At 35.8% G+C, this 14,068-nt stretch overlaps 1 long non-coding RNA gene across 3 annotated transcripts; it reads left to right on the top strand.

The window, feature by feature from the left end:
- Positions 1 to 100: 100 nt before the first annotated feature.
- On the top strand, positions 101 to 9,221 carry LOC107878301. Of its 3 annotated transcripts, none has more exons than XR_007043064.1 (5): positions 101 to 300; positions 434 to 860; positions 3,100 to 3,421; positions 3,700 to 3,855; positions 8,516 to 9,221. It is a non-coding gene; the product is annotated as an uncharacterized LOC107878301 (long non-coding RNA). The 3 variants fall into 3 exon arrangements; XR_007043065.1 differs by having other exon boundaries at positions 102 to 300; positions 508 to 860; positions 3,717 to 3,855; XR_001676812.2 differs by lacking the exon at positions 434 to 860 and having other exon boundaries at positions 105 to 300.
- The last annotated feature ends 4,847 nt before the right edge of the window (positions 9,222 to 14,068 follow it).

Raw genomic sequence — 14,068 nt, forward strand, 5'->3', positions numbered from 1 at the left:
TATTTTAAGATTAATCTTTTAGGAATAGTCCGATCTTTTGATCGGACGGATTAGAACCACTCCATTTTCAACAATCAGTTATTTACACCTGTTTTCTTCCACTGCCTAACACTAACAATAAATAATGTTGGCTCCGCGTGTTTTCTCCCTTTGCCATTTTACGTTACCAAATTCCCTGTTTCTGTCAATTTCTTCTATTGCCCTGCGTCAGTCATTCACAATCTACATACAAAATTGATGGTTTGGTGACTTGGGTAGATTATTTTCTTCGTTGTTATCACTCTTCTGTGTTTCACCCTGGTTAGTTTTCAATTTGTACTTTACTGTCCTCTGTTGTGTTTTGCTATGATTTATATGATGAAGTATGATGTGGCTTTTAACCTTATTGCCAGCGCACAAATCTGCAATTCACTATTTGTTTTCCAATCTTCAGGTTACTCTTGCTATTCAAGTTTTTGTTTTTCAAAAAGAAAGAAATAATTTTGAAATTTATGGTTTAAATAATAGAGAAACAAGGTGCATGTGACACCCCAACGTAGGAAGAGTCCCACATCGGCAAAACATAGGAGGGATGCTGGGTATATAAGTGATAAAGCCTTACTGCCTAGTGATGCGTTTTTAAGCCGTGCGGGCCTGGGCACAGAGCGGACAATATCACTAGTGGATTGGAGAGTGACAGGGGTAGCTCGCGGGGCCTGTGTGGTTCGGGATGGGGCCTTGGGCCAGGTCGTGACAGTGCATCAAGTAGGATAAAGGGAGTTCGAAAAGTAGAAAGAAGATGCGGAGCTTTTGGTTTCTTCATCGGTGCAACGATTTCGATATTCGTTCTTTCTCTGATCTCTCGTATGGCTTATATTTTAGTGAGTTCTCAAGTTTCTGTTTATTTTTATTCTGCTGGCTTTCTTTTGCTGTAATTTTTTGGGTTTTTTACATACTTGAAGCAGACGATGTTCGATTTGAACATAAAAGGATCTAATTGCAAGAGTAATTCAAGCCATGCGTTAGTAAAATTTATTCTTCTTCATTCAAATGACATTTACTGTGGAATCTCCTGACACTATTTAATAGTGTTCAAGTAATAATTACTTCATGTACAGTGTTATATCCAAAATAAATAAATATTAAAGAGAATGCGAAAGAAGGAAACAAAAATGTGTTGCTATATTACAGAAGAAAAAAGAAAGGTGTGTAGATGCATCATTCTGAATAAGCTTGACCATAGAGCTTGTATATGATAGCTGAGAAGTGCATGTTAAATACTAAGTCACTTGATTTTTTGACAGTTATTAACTTTTAGATTTCTATACAAGATTCAAAAGATTTGGAAATTTTAAAATAGCTTGTTGGTGTATATTTCCTTCTGGAAATATTTCCCATGTTGTAAGAACTGTTATGAGCCCTTTTTATACAACCTATAGCTTTGCTTATCCTCCCAACAATAATAAGTTACTCGATATAATTTCGAAAGTGGATTATGCAGAAGGTAGAGTGTACACAAATCTTAACCCTTCTTCATGGAGGTAGATAGGTTATTTCTGAAAGGCTACTTAGTAATGCTTCTGCCATCACTCCCTCCAAATGTCAAGAGGTCAACTCATCGTAGGCCACATTTGTTTGGTTAGATAGATGAAGTGTCTGTTGATTTTGTTTGTTCTAACTGAAAAAAATGACATCCATGAAGCTACCAAATTAGTTGATGTAGCTAATAAGAAAGTGTGTTAGGAAATGTTGCTTGGACATATTGAAAATCGAATTGGTGTCATTCAGTACGTATAATTCTAATTTGTAAGAAAGGTACATAGCAATAAGTTTTTAATGGATTTCTCAAAATTATTATAGAAATTTCAAGTTTCATATGGCAGCTAAAAGTTGTTTGTTTCATTTCCCAATTGAGGTTGACCATTTTTGCTGGAAATTGTTCTAATGTATTGCTAATTAGCATTTCCAGCTTCTTTTCAATATTTTTATTTGGTATTGAAGAAGCTTGGAGCACATTCTTCATGATAAACTACCAGACTGCATTTTTCATTGATTTAACTGAAGCTGGTGTTAGAGAATATTTAGCTATGGATTGATGGAAAATTTTAGCCATATATGAGCATGTTTCTTGAACTCTCACATCCTTTAACTATCATATGTTTATTGTTCTATGAGAAAATGGATATATTTTGTTTTATGTGGTTAGAAGCAACAAAAACATGCATATACATTTTAAAGTTTTTCTAATTCGTTTCATCTTTCGCTAAATATTTCTGCAAGATGGCAAATATGGTTTTAACAAGTCAAATGTTTATATATAGGAAGTTAATCAATTCATTCATAAGTCAAATGCAGAATCTCAAGCCTTACAATCTTTGTATTTCAATCTTTACCACCCCAAATTAAAGCACATATGCCAGTATCACTTGAACATAAAGGAAGAAATGCATAATTGTTTTCTATCCACTTTAATTTGAAGGATTAAAGTGCCAAATGGCAGGAATTTTCTTTAAAAGACTATAGCCTTGAGGTTGTTTTGGATCTTGAATGGTGTGCAAGAAATTGAGCTACCTACTTATCAGCATACTGTTATTGAGAGCCCTTTGGAGCTCCAAGTCATCAGACCACCATTGTTTTAGCCTATGTGCCTCAAGAAACCTCTGCTTCCCTTTTGACACCATAAAAAGTTTTATATCGGTTAGCCCATTTCCACCAGGTTTTGCTTCTTTCTCCTTAATACCATTGAAACTACTGTTTTGTACTCTATCTCGGTGATTGTAGTAGCAACAGATGTAGTCACTTCTGTTAACATACAAATGAGGCATAGGCAACATTTGCTTGAGCTCTGAAGTGATTCTTTATTCTGTAGCTTCAGCTGCACCCTCAACAACACTCCTGCTTTGATACTCTGAGTTAGAAGGAAGAATTGATTTGAATCTTTTCCACACGAATCCAGCTTTTCCACTCAAGATTCTCAAACTCATGGCCAATGAAATAGATGGTGGATTGAAAAAATGTGCTTTTGCATGAGTTCTTTTAGCAGCTAATGCCTTGTATACCTCCAGAGCAAAACCATCTCCTAATGAGTGTCCTATGATACACATTTTTGCTCCCTTGCAGGTTGAAGAAGAATGATTTTAGAGCCAATAAGATCCTTTCAAATCTGAAGGACCCTTTGAGACTTTCCCACGCCAAGTAACGTAGATCATCCTCGATATCTCTCCTTATTGTGGGGTTCTTGAAGAATGTTCCTCTGATGGCTAATACCACTTTTGGTACACCAATTGGTCTTATGGGTATAAAATCAGCCAGGGCTGCTGTTTGATCCCACTCCAAAATTGCAGCAAATACCAAACCATCTCTTTCATCATCCACAAGGGCTTCAACCAGTTTGTACTTAAAAGATGTCCACTACTGTGGTGCAAGGGCAGTTTCTGTGAGGGTAATCAGATGCGCAGTTTTTATCAAAAAATTATGTTATGTATATAGACTAATGTTACCTATTAAGAGTATATATTTAACTTTTCACACTCTTAACGCAACTGACCTTCACTAAATCTACTTATTTTTAGAGGTTTTTTTCCCTTTTTATTATTTAGATCGTAATGGTGATCTCTATTATGGATATTTTTTCGCTTTCTTATTTTCCTTCACGTTTCGCCCATATGTAATCTCAAATTTCACCAGCTTATATCTGTGATGGACTGGTGGTTGTCTTAGGCATTTATTTTCTCAAGGTTGCTCTTCAATTGAGGGAGGCTTTCGTAATAACTTTTAACAAGGGATGCATTGAGACCGATGACAAGTAGAAGCATGACATCATATCCTCATCCTACTCCAGCAACTTTTTTCATGGGTTCGGATGTCTTCAACAAGGTGCGTGTGATTGCAATATCTTTTTTCTTTACGTACGGGGAGTTCTTTTAAGACTGCATTTCTTTTCTTTTACTCCTATACTAAACAATTACAACAAGTAAGAAATAATCTTCCCTAAAGTTGAATTTCTTTTGCACTTTAATGTTGTCAGTATCTAGTATATATATATAAATATACACCTTTTTATATTTATATATTAAATCTAAATCGTCCGATCATGGATTTTGGTCAATTTTGTCAAGACCTGTGCATTAAATAAAACATCCCATGCGCCGGTTAAGAACCAGAAAATGCGTGTTGTTTGTTTCAGGAAGACCAGCATATGGTCACATCAATTTTCCAAAAACACAACCAAAACAATCCATCCCTTTCCCTTTCTTCTTCCCCATCTGTCCATCTTACCAAAACCAGAACCCTAGCCTCCCTCCATAGCTGTCGCCGTTTGCCACCACTGCAAAGATCCTGCCCCAAATTCGTCATTCCAGCTCACAAATCCGAAAAAGGCAGAAGGCTCATCCCCAAATTTGTGTAAAAAATAGAAAATCTGCAATCCTCCATTAATGGCTTTCAAGTTGGGCGTTTTTCAGAAGTTTGGAGATTCAAATTTTGAATTCCCTCCATGTTTTCTCAAGTTTGTTTCAAATCCGGACTTTGAGGGGTGAGTCTCCTACAAAGGATTATGTGCCCGTTAGGTCTCAATATGATGCAGATAAGCATTACCTAAAGGCTGACCTAAGCTGAGGTTCACTAACAAGGTTGTTCAAGGGAGCGTATGGTTGATAGTGACTGCGATAACTTTCTACCTACTCCATCCACCCAACGGCTCCCTCTCCTAAAATAAAGGTGACTCAACTAGAGGTCTTGTACACACGTGTACTATAGACTTGTTGCAAAAAAAATAACTCGGGTTATGCACATGATGCCAAATATAAAGCGGTAACACATAATAAAAAATGTAAACATTTAGCACATAGATGATCAACAAGTGTAAACCAAATACAAATGATAACACAAACAATGTTTATACATCCATAATGTCAAACTAAGTCGATACAACTTCCAAAATAAGCTCGAATTCTGAAAATTCCCCAGTGGAGTCGTCAGAGCTGTCACACCCCTCTTTTTAACCCAAAAAAGATTGATTTTAAGTTTGAAAGGATTTTATTATTAAAGTGATAAAAATGAAGATTTGTTTCGAAAAAGATTCATTTCACAATTAAATTAAGAGTTGCCACTTGGCATAAATCGGGTGTGCCAAGTCACCACTGGAAATCCTTTTTCAAAACAATTTGACTCTTTAAAACTGGTCCATGTACAAAGATTTCGGTTAAGGAAATCTGTTGACCGAGGGAAATGTGTTAAGACACCCCTCGATCTCGTGGTTCGACTACAGTCGCTTGGTGGAGCATATCGACTAATTTGACACCATAAATATATAAATCACACAAAAACACATAAAACAAGCAACAAACAAATCAAACAAAGTTCAAAACCAAAATAATGTCCAGTCCGAGTTATACAGTCCCAAAAATAGAAAAATACGAAAATGTAAATCCTATTCTAAACTAATCCTAGACTAAGCTCCAATGTTTTACCCGATGCCTTGGGCGTTCATCACGAACCTCCTTTGCGTACATAATACGTTAGGGCATTCCTCGGTGAATAAATATATACACATGACCTCGAGGCATTCTTCGATTAATAAATACATTTGATAAAAATGCGATATAAATAGGAAACCATTTCAAACAAGCATTCACACATTCGTTAATACAGAATCCTAAGGTTTGCCTACCCCAAAACCTATAATTTGCCTATCGATTCGATCTATCATGACATTTTCACATTCAACGACATCAATGAATCAAAACAACTAATGTTTCCTTATCAATTTTCAACTTTCGTTCCACTTATTCTAATCACATGATTAGTCAATATTAGTCACAACTATGACGATTAAAATTTCTCACACACACTTATCAAAATATATCATCAAACACGTAATCACAACATCAACCCATCATATTATGATAAAAATGAAAAAAGATAGAGTTAAAGAATTGGACCTCAATCTTATTTCAATGTGAACTATCCGATCGAAATACAACTTTGTGATTCTGGAACCTCGCACAAATCCTCGAACTCAAACTAAACCATCTGTCGACTGTTTAACACCATCAAAGGAGAATTTAGGTTTTCGAACGATTTCTAGGTGACGATTCAATTGAAAAACGGAGCTGAGTAGTTATGGTTGTGTTGCCGGAGCTTCGGCGAGCTCAAACGGTGGTGGGAGCCTGAGAATGGATCAAATTTCTGATGGCAGTGACGTTTTCCAGCGAGAATTCGTCGGAAATTCCTTCTCCGCTGTTCCTCCCCTCTTTTTCTTTCTCTCCCAATCTCTTCTCTGTTTTCTCCTCTGTCTCTCGAAATCTCTCTCACTCAATTTTCTCTTTGTTTTCTCAATTTTTCTCCTTCGATCTCTCTCTCACTGGTGTGTGTGGTGTTGTGTATATTGATGTGTGTTTTTTCTCCCCAATTCCTCTATTTTCTTTATTTGTGTGTGTCGTCTATGTGTTAGTGTGTGTGGCTGTGAGAGTGACGGTGGGGAGTGATCTCTGTGTGTGAGTGGAATTATGAATATATGTGTGAGATTGTTGCCCTTCCAGTGAGTTTTTGTGCCTCTCCCCCCTTTCTGTGATGTAATGTGTGTATATTGTGTGTGCTCCCCTGAAAAAAAATGGACCAGTTCCTCCTTAATGGTCAGGGTTGTATGTGAGTATATTCCCCTGTGGGCCCTTGCCTCTATTTGTTACTTGTGAGGTGTGTGTATTGTATATGTACGTGTATTTCACCCATAGTGTGTATATCTGTGTGTTGTGCGTATATGGTCTATTTTTTATTTCCAGTGAGTGTATGCGTATGTATTGTGAGTGGGGTGGGATTTAGGGGGTATGTGGGGTAAGAGGTATAGGGGTAGGAGTGTGGTTAGAATAAGGTGGAGGGTGTTGAAATTTGAGTGGTTAATTTGTTAGGATGAGGCGTCAAAGTTGTTAGGAATTTTGTTGAATTTGTTTTTGTGTGTAAATTATCACATGGGTGAAGGTTTATGGTAAAGTGAGGGTAAATGGGTAAAAACACACTCTCGGGAGGGATAAAATTATGTGGCTACACCTTTTATTGTTTCAAGATAAATTCAAAAACGACAATTCGAGTCTAAATCGTAGCAAAAACATAAATAAAAATAAGAACAAGCCAACGCTTTCCTGGAAAACGGAAAATGAAATGAAGGAAAGTAAGAGGTAACTTGTGAACTAACTTATTAAATGAAAACACATAATTTTTGCCAATAAAATAAAGAGCACTTAGATTCAACAGATAAAATAGATAAAACATTCAGTGGAAAAAAGAGTAACAGAGAAGATTTGAGGGGATAACTGGCTAATTTAACTAAACCACCTAATTCCTAAAATGAAGACAGAGATCTACACTATAATTTTACCTAATCGATTCTAGTAACCTACCTGATCAGAAATAAATAACTCTAAGCATACATGAGAGCCGAGCACTTGATGAAAGCAATGAAACTAGAAGAGAACATCTACCTAATAGCTAGAAGAGACGTAACAGTACACTCTGAAAGCAAGTAAGTTATTCAATATTTAACTCATGAATCAAAGAAATAGATATAAAATTAACAGTTTTAAAATATAGCTTCTCCTTCCGACTTTGAGATTTTTAGCTAAAACAAAACAACAGCTGCTATACGTTGTAACACATCTATTGCACCCGACTACAAAACAAACAGTTATTAGACCAACGCAAGCACTTAAATAATTTCAAATATTAAGGAAAAGAGAGCCCTGCCAGTAGGCACTTGAAGATGGAAGCAGACAACTGTGATGTTCTATCCCATCTCCTAACCTTGTTTTCGAAGACGAGAGGACTTTATGACCTCCTTTACTCTAATTAAATCTCAAGTCACAACATGTTCATACTCAATAATATTTTAACATCAATACTAAGTGCATGTATAGATTCTATCATTTATTCCAAACTTTGATTTGGAATTGGATGAACTAATAAAGCTAACTATACTGGAACGAGCATCTTTCACACATCAGACAATTGCCATTGCCAAAGAAGGAAAATGCAAGATCATCCCATTCTAATCTTCATCCTCTTTCGACACTCTTAGAATAGATCTATTAGAGTCAAAAATATTTTTTGTTTAAGAAGTCATTGGACTGGCGACCTTGCCATCCTCTAGTTTCTAACATAAACATTGAAGGCTAAAGAAACTCAAATGGCAGTCTCCATTTAAAACATCACGCTAAAAATAAACTCGACAAGCAAATCTTTCAACTAAGCAGTAGGATAGAAACCATGTTGATAACACTAATCTAAACGCCATTCCAAACAATGTTCAATCAACAGAACCAACCGAGTGAAAGAACCAATAACATGAGCCAAGGATTAAAGCGTAAGATATTCATCTGAAAACAATTACTTGAAACAATATTCAAACTTTAAAGAACCAAGAAGCTAAACTGATTTGCTCAAAACAGCTTTTTCACTCTCTTGAGGCTTGACTATATTTGGCTGACAATGTGCTTACATAGAGGATGAAATTGGGGGATGATTGATGTTTTCATCGATGTAGGATTTTGGGTAAAACACCATATCCCACGGCTATGAATCAATCTCAATAAATGAATGATGATGAGAGGAGTTATCATCCTTAAGTACCATCGACGAATGAAAAGAAAGTAAGTGAAAGTTCTCAGAATATTCTATAGATTCCATATTTTGATTTGATTTTTGAAATTCAAACATTGTTCTTGGGGATTAAGGCAATTGAAGCCACATATTGTACTAGCTTTAGTATGAATTCAGATAGGAATTGGAGATGAATGAATTGACGAACTTTTAGAACCTTCATCGAAGCTGCTGGGGTCGAAGTCGGGTCAAAATTATCGTGGGATGGAGCAGCTGGATTCATGTTTTGGTCGGGTAAAAATTATCGCGGCTTCATTTGTGTACGTGTATAGTTGTTGTTGCTAAACGTTGAACGTTGTTCTCGTCTGTTTGTACATTTTGTCGGTTGTTTTGTTGTTTGTTTGGAGAAGGAGAAGAGTAATAGAAGTGTGGGACGGGTCAGGATTGTGGTTGTTATGCCTGGAGTGGGTTAATAATTGGTATAAATAACATAAATACCAACCTTTTGGAAGCAATGATACTCTCTCCCATTTTTTTAATTATTTTACTCTCTCCCTATTACATATATATTGCATTCTGTATATATGTTGGGATTTTTGTAATATGTTAGGGAATTGAGATTTTTTGTAATATTAAAAATATAAATTGTGTATTTGTGTAATTTTTAGTAATAATTAAGTAAGGGGCCTGTTGTTGCTGAAATGGGCTGGATAGGTTAGGATTTTGGGTGGATTAGATTATTTTTGAAATTTTAGAGATTTGACCAATTTTATTAAAGTTTTGATCATATTGAAAATCAATTGGCTAATTGTATCGCAATTGTGGCCAATTTGATTTCAATTATGGCCAAGTCTAATAGATTGACTAAATTAAATCAAAACTCGAAATAAATCAATATCTCATTTAATCCCAAGTTTCTTGATTTAATAAAATTAAATAGATATTTTTTTCAAATAAATTATTTTGAGAATAAATGATATTTAAATCAAGATTCTAACCATTTGAATTTATTTTTCAGATAAGCCTCGATTAAAATTCGCTATTCCATAAAATATATTTTTAAGTAACAAAATTATACTATTTTGAAAATATATAATCATCACTTAAAATGGCAAAATTACCTAGATAAATGTTTTTAGAAAACTTTTATCTGAAAAAAATAAATATTGTAATTTTATTTTAAAATTGATAAAACTCGGGATTAAACTTAGTCGTGAAGGGCAAAAATTAGATGTCAACAGCTGGATAAGAGGTCAATGGTGTTAGCGGGGATGTTTTCTGTTGATGGGATCCTAGAGGTTAGCACAAAATATGGTTCTTCCTCCAGCAAACTTGTCATCTTTGGAGGAAAGACGAGTAGTCACTGGCTTGTTAGTGCCATTTCTACATTCAGATTTCCAGGGTTAGTGGTCCTAGAGAGGCTTGGTTGGTCAGTTTTATAAGGGCAATCATCCATATGTTTTGACCAAAAATCTGCAACCCCTGACTCATTCCCTCCATAATAACTTGGGATAGGTAATGAGGGTTCTAATGATGATCATGAATTTCTTTGTTCTAATGATGATCATGAATTTCTTTGTTCTAATGATGATCATGAATTTCTTTCCTTCCCATAGCATTTGGAGAGGGACCATCTGCTCCAGCAGTTCTATTTCCAACCAAGAGTTTGGTTGATGGTCTACTGATAGTGGTGTGGAGGTGAAAGTTATGGGGGTCAGGGCTTGTTTAGTGGATGAGATGTTTACTATTTTCATCCTTTCCAGTTTGTTCTGATGGAGATTGAGAGATAGAGTTAATATTGATAGCGTCAAGTTTTGGAGAGGCCTTACTACTGCTACCTTTAGGAATAGTAGGGTGTATTTTCATCCTTTCCAGTTTGTTCTGATGGAGATTGAGAGATAGAGTTAATATTGATAGCGTCAAGTTTTGGAGAAGCCTTACTACTGCTACCTTTAGGAATAGTAGGGTGTATAATGGCTTGTCTCTGCCAGTTTTATCCTCTTCTTCAATCATGGCAAGGTCCTTGACTTGACTGTAAGAATTTTTTTTGTTCTCAGAAAGATGAGTTATCATTAGGCCACTGACAAATTTGTGGAAGAGAAGGGTTCAAATTTTGAGGAAGACGACTCAGCTTTTTCTCCAACATGACTTTGATGGGAATGGGATTTTCCCATAGTCCTTGAGCTAGAAGGATTATCATTCTTATTTTTTTTCTTGGACTCTTAAGTTGAGAGTAGGAAAATTGGGTTGTAACAATTCATCCTCCATAATGGGCCTTAGAGGTGTGGTCCCTTTACTTGAGGATTTTGCCTCCAAGGTTAGTGTCCCTAAAAGACCTTTATTGTTATTGGGCCAACCCAAATCATTAGGGGTCATAAAAATTAAAGCTTTTCCCTTCTCGTCGCCTTCCGTTCTCAAAAGGGAGACTGGGTTTTTGATATGGGATTTTTGGGATTGAGAAAACTTACCTGAGCGCTCTTCTCCTGGGATGGACTTTTTCCCTCCTGTCTTTTTCCTTTTCCATTTCTTGAAGGATACCGTCTGCCACTCTTGATTGAGTGCTGGTGAGGTTGCTATCTCTTATTGTTTAGTCTTTTCTCGGTGAGCCGAATTGGATTGAGGAAGCTTGCAGTTGGTTATCGTGTACCCTAGATGACTGAATGACTTACACAAGAATCCTTTCCCCTCATACTGAATTGTTTGTTTGTGACATCTAATTACTATCGCGGTGTTTCTATTGGGGTTTCAAAAGGGATATGAATGCTTATACGTGCATAATGCCTTCTCAATGTTGAGGGTGTACATGTATCAATCTTAACTAGTGTCCAAATCTTTCTCCCCACTTTTTTCCAGATTTCTGATGTCATAGAATTTCGTTGGTAGTCGTACCCAAATAATAGTGCTTTGAATCTTTGATTCAATAGGAATAAAGTTGGGTTCCCAACTTTGAACCGATAGGTATGCTCTAGCTACGACCAAGTACCCTATTGTAGAGACTTCCTTTGGTATTCTTCGCTATTAAACTTAACTGTGAAGAATTCCATCCCCAGATCTATAAGGGCAAAGCTTTCTTGAATCTTCTATAGATCTGTTAATTTCGTCCTTAGATATTGGTGGGTGAATTTTCTTCTCGTTGTTTTAATTATGACTGAGAATCGCCAAGGGTTGTAAATTCTTTGTTTGTCTTCCCTTGTGAGTGTAATCGTGTCTTCTGCTTCATTCGATGATTCCAAGAAATTTTCATCTTGAAAGGCAGATGAGTAATTCTCTGTTAACTACATACTGTAAGAAACTTTCTTACCCGTATCAATTGCCATTTGGCAATCTTCCTTGTCCGGTGGTTCCAATGGGGCAAGGGTGTTATGATTTGTGTCATTCATGGCCCATGAGCTCACTCGTAAGTAAGTTAGAGAGAAGGTATAGCTCACTCGCAAGTAAGTTAGAGAGAAGGTAGACCCTCTCTCACTAGTTCCCTATATTCAAGTAAGTTTAAAAGTCATTGCATAACTTTTCAATATTAGAGAATAAAAATATTCAACATTAGGTATGAAATCTATATATGATATTACACTTAAAGATTCAACATTAGGTATAAAATTCATATATCATATTACACTAAAAATGGAAGCTTCTAACTTTAAATTTGCATTATAATTTTATCCTTGGTATAAACTAAAAGATTATGTATAAAACATCTAATTATTTAAATATTAAATTATCAAAATGGATAGAATTTGAGTAGTTACAAGGATAGTGATAACATCTATCTAATCCACCGATAGATAAGTCGTGAGCCAATCGGAAAATCACAATTCAACAATACGAAATATAAAAGGGGAAACTAAATGAACTAGACTAATATTTCAATAAAGGGATACATCAATGGAATCTCAAAACTGTAGGACGAAAATAGCAAAAACATTCCTGCCAAAACCAATTGCAAAAAGTCAATAGTACGAAGACTCTACATAATAGAAACATAATTGAAAGGGGTCTCATTATCCTAAAATAAGGGGAAAAGACATTAACGGAAGATAGAAATTTTTTTAGAGAAATACACGGATCAATCAATAAATCCCAAAATAAAAAGCTTCAAACATAGGTGCTGAATCAACATTCAGGGGCCTGTACACAAGATGCAAAAAATAAATAAGTGGGAGTACTAATTCACAACTCAACAACGTCATCAATCAACTCTAGTTTGAAATAATGGCAATGGTCTGCCCTATAATACCTAAACTTGCACTCTTAACAAGTACATAGAATCACAACGATCCACTAAAAATAGTTTAAAACATACACATAATTCAACTATCATATGAAATCAGGTAATCATATTCATTTTTCACAGGATTTAAGTACACATCCATCAAATAGAATCATGAACAGTTTAAGTAAGGTGGGCGTAAATGGATGAATATGATATATCTCATGAGGACTCGCAAGGTCCATATATCGGAGAGGCATGTTCTTGTAACGCCCCAAATCTAGTACCCAAAACGCTACACGGTGCTTATGATCCCAAAGGACCACAAGTTAACCCATGACTGATATCTGTACCTGTATATTGCATAAAATACTTTATAATGCGAAAACATGAACTAAAAGGCCATAAGGTTCAAAACTGAGACATAGTATCTGATAAAAATGCAATATCTAGGAAGGGTATGACATACCCAAAACAACTAAAATAAGCTATCTGAGCATACTGTAGTCTGGAAAGCCTCTAAAACGTGATTGTCTGAATAAGGAGTTGATGGGACATGTCCCCAACTAACTCCAACTAATAAACTAATTACTGAGATAATAAGAGGATGATCATGTCCTCGAAAGATGAGGACTCACTGCTAACTCTAACAGCTGAGACTAGAATCTACTGATGCTCTGGAGCTCGTGTCTCTGAATCTATGGTATAAGATATATGTTACACCCCGATTCGCTGAACCGGAATGCTACACGGTGCTCATGACCCTGAGGGACCACAAACTAACCCATGACTGATATCTGTACCTGTAAACTGCATAATATCTCATAAAATATGCGGAAACATGAACTGTAAGGCCATAAGGTTCAATACTAAGACATATTTAAAAAATATGGTATAACAATACCAAAAAAAAACATAAATACTGAAGTCTGAACATCTAATCTGATATCTAGTCTGAAAGCCTCTAACTGAACTGAATAAGGAGTTAATGGAACATGTCCCCAACTAACTTCAACTACTGAAATAAACTGAAAAACTGAAATAAAAATGAAATCATCATGTCCTCGAATGATGAGGACTCACGTCTAACTATGACTGCTGATCCTGGAATCTACTACTGATTGGAGATCATGCCTCTGAACCTATGATGTAACATAAAAGAAAGCACCATAGCGCAAATGTGTCAGTATGTCTGAATGTACTGAGTATACGAGTGAGGTAGGCTAAATGCAAAGGGTTATATGCATGGACAATATTGACTGATATGAACGTGAGAGTACATACATGCAT

This window comes from Capsicum annuum, chromosome 7, assembly GCF_002878395.1.
Source record: "Capsicum annuum cultivar UCD-10X-F1 chromosome 7, UCD10Xv1.1, whole genome shotgun sequence".
NCBI lineage: Eukaryota > Viridiplantae > Streptophyta > Magnoliopsida > Solanales > Solanaceae > Capsicum > Capsicum annuum.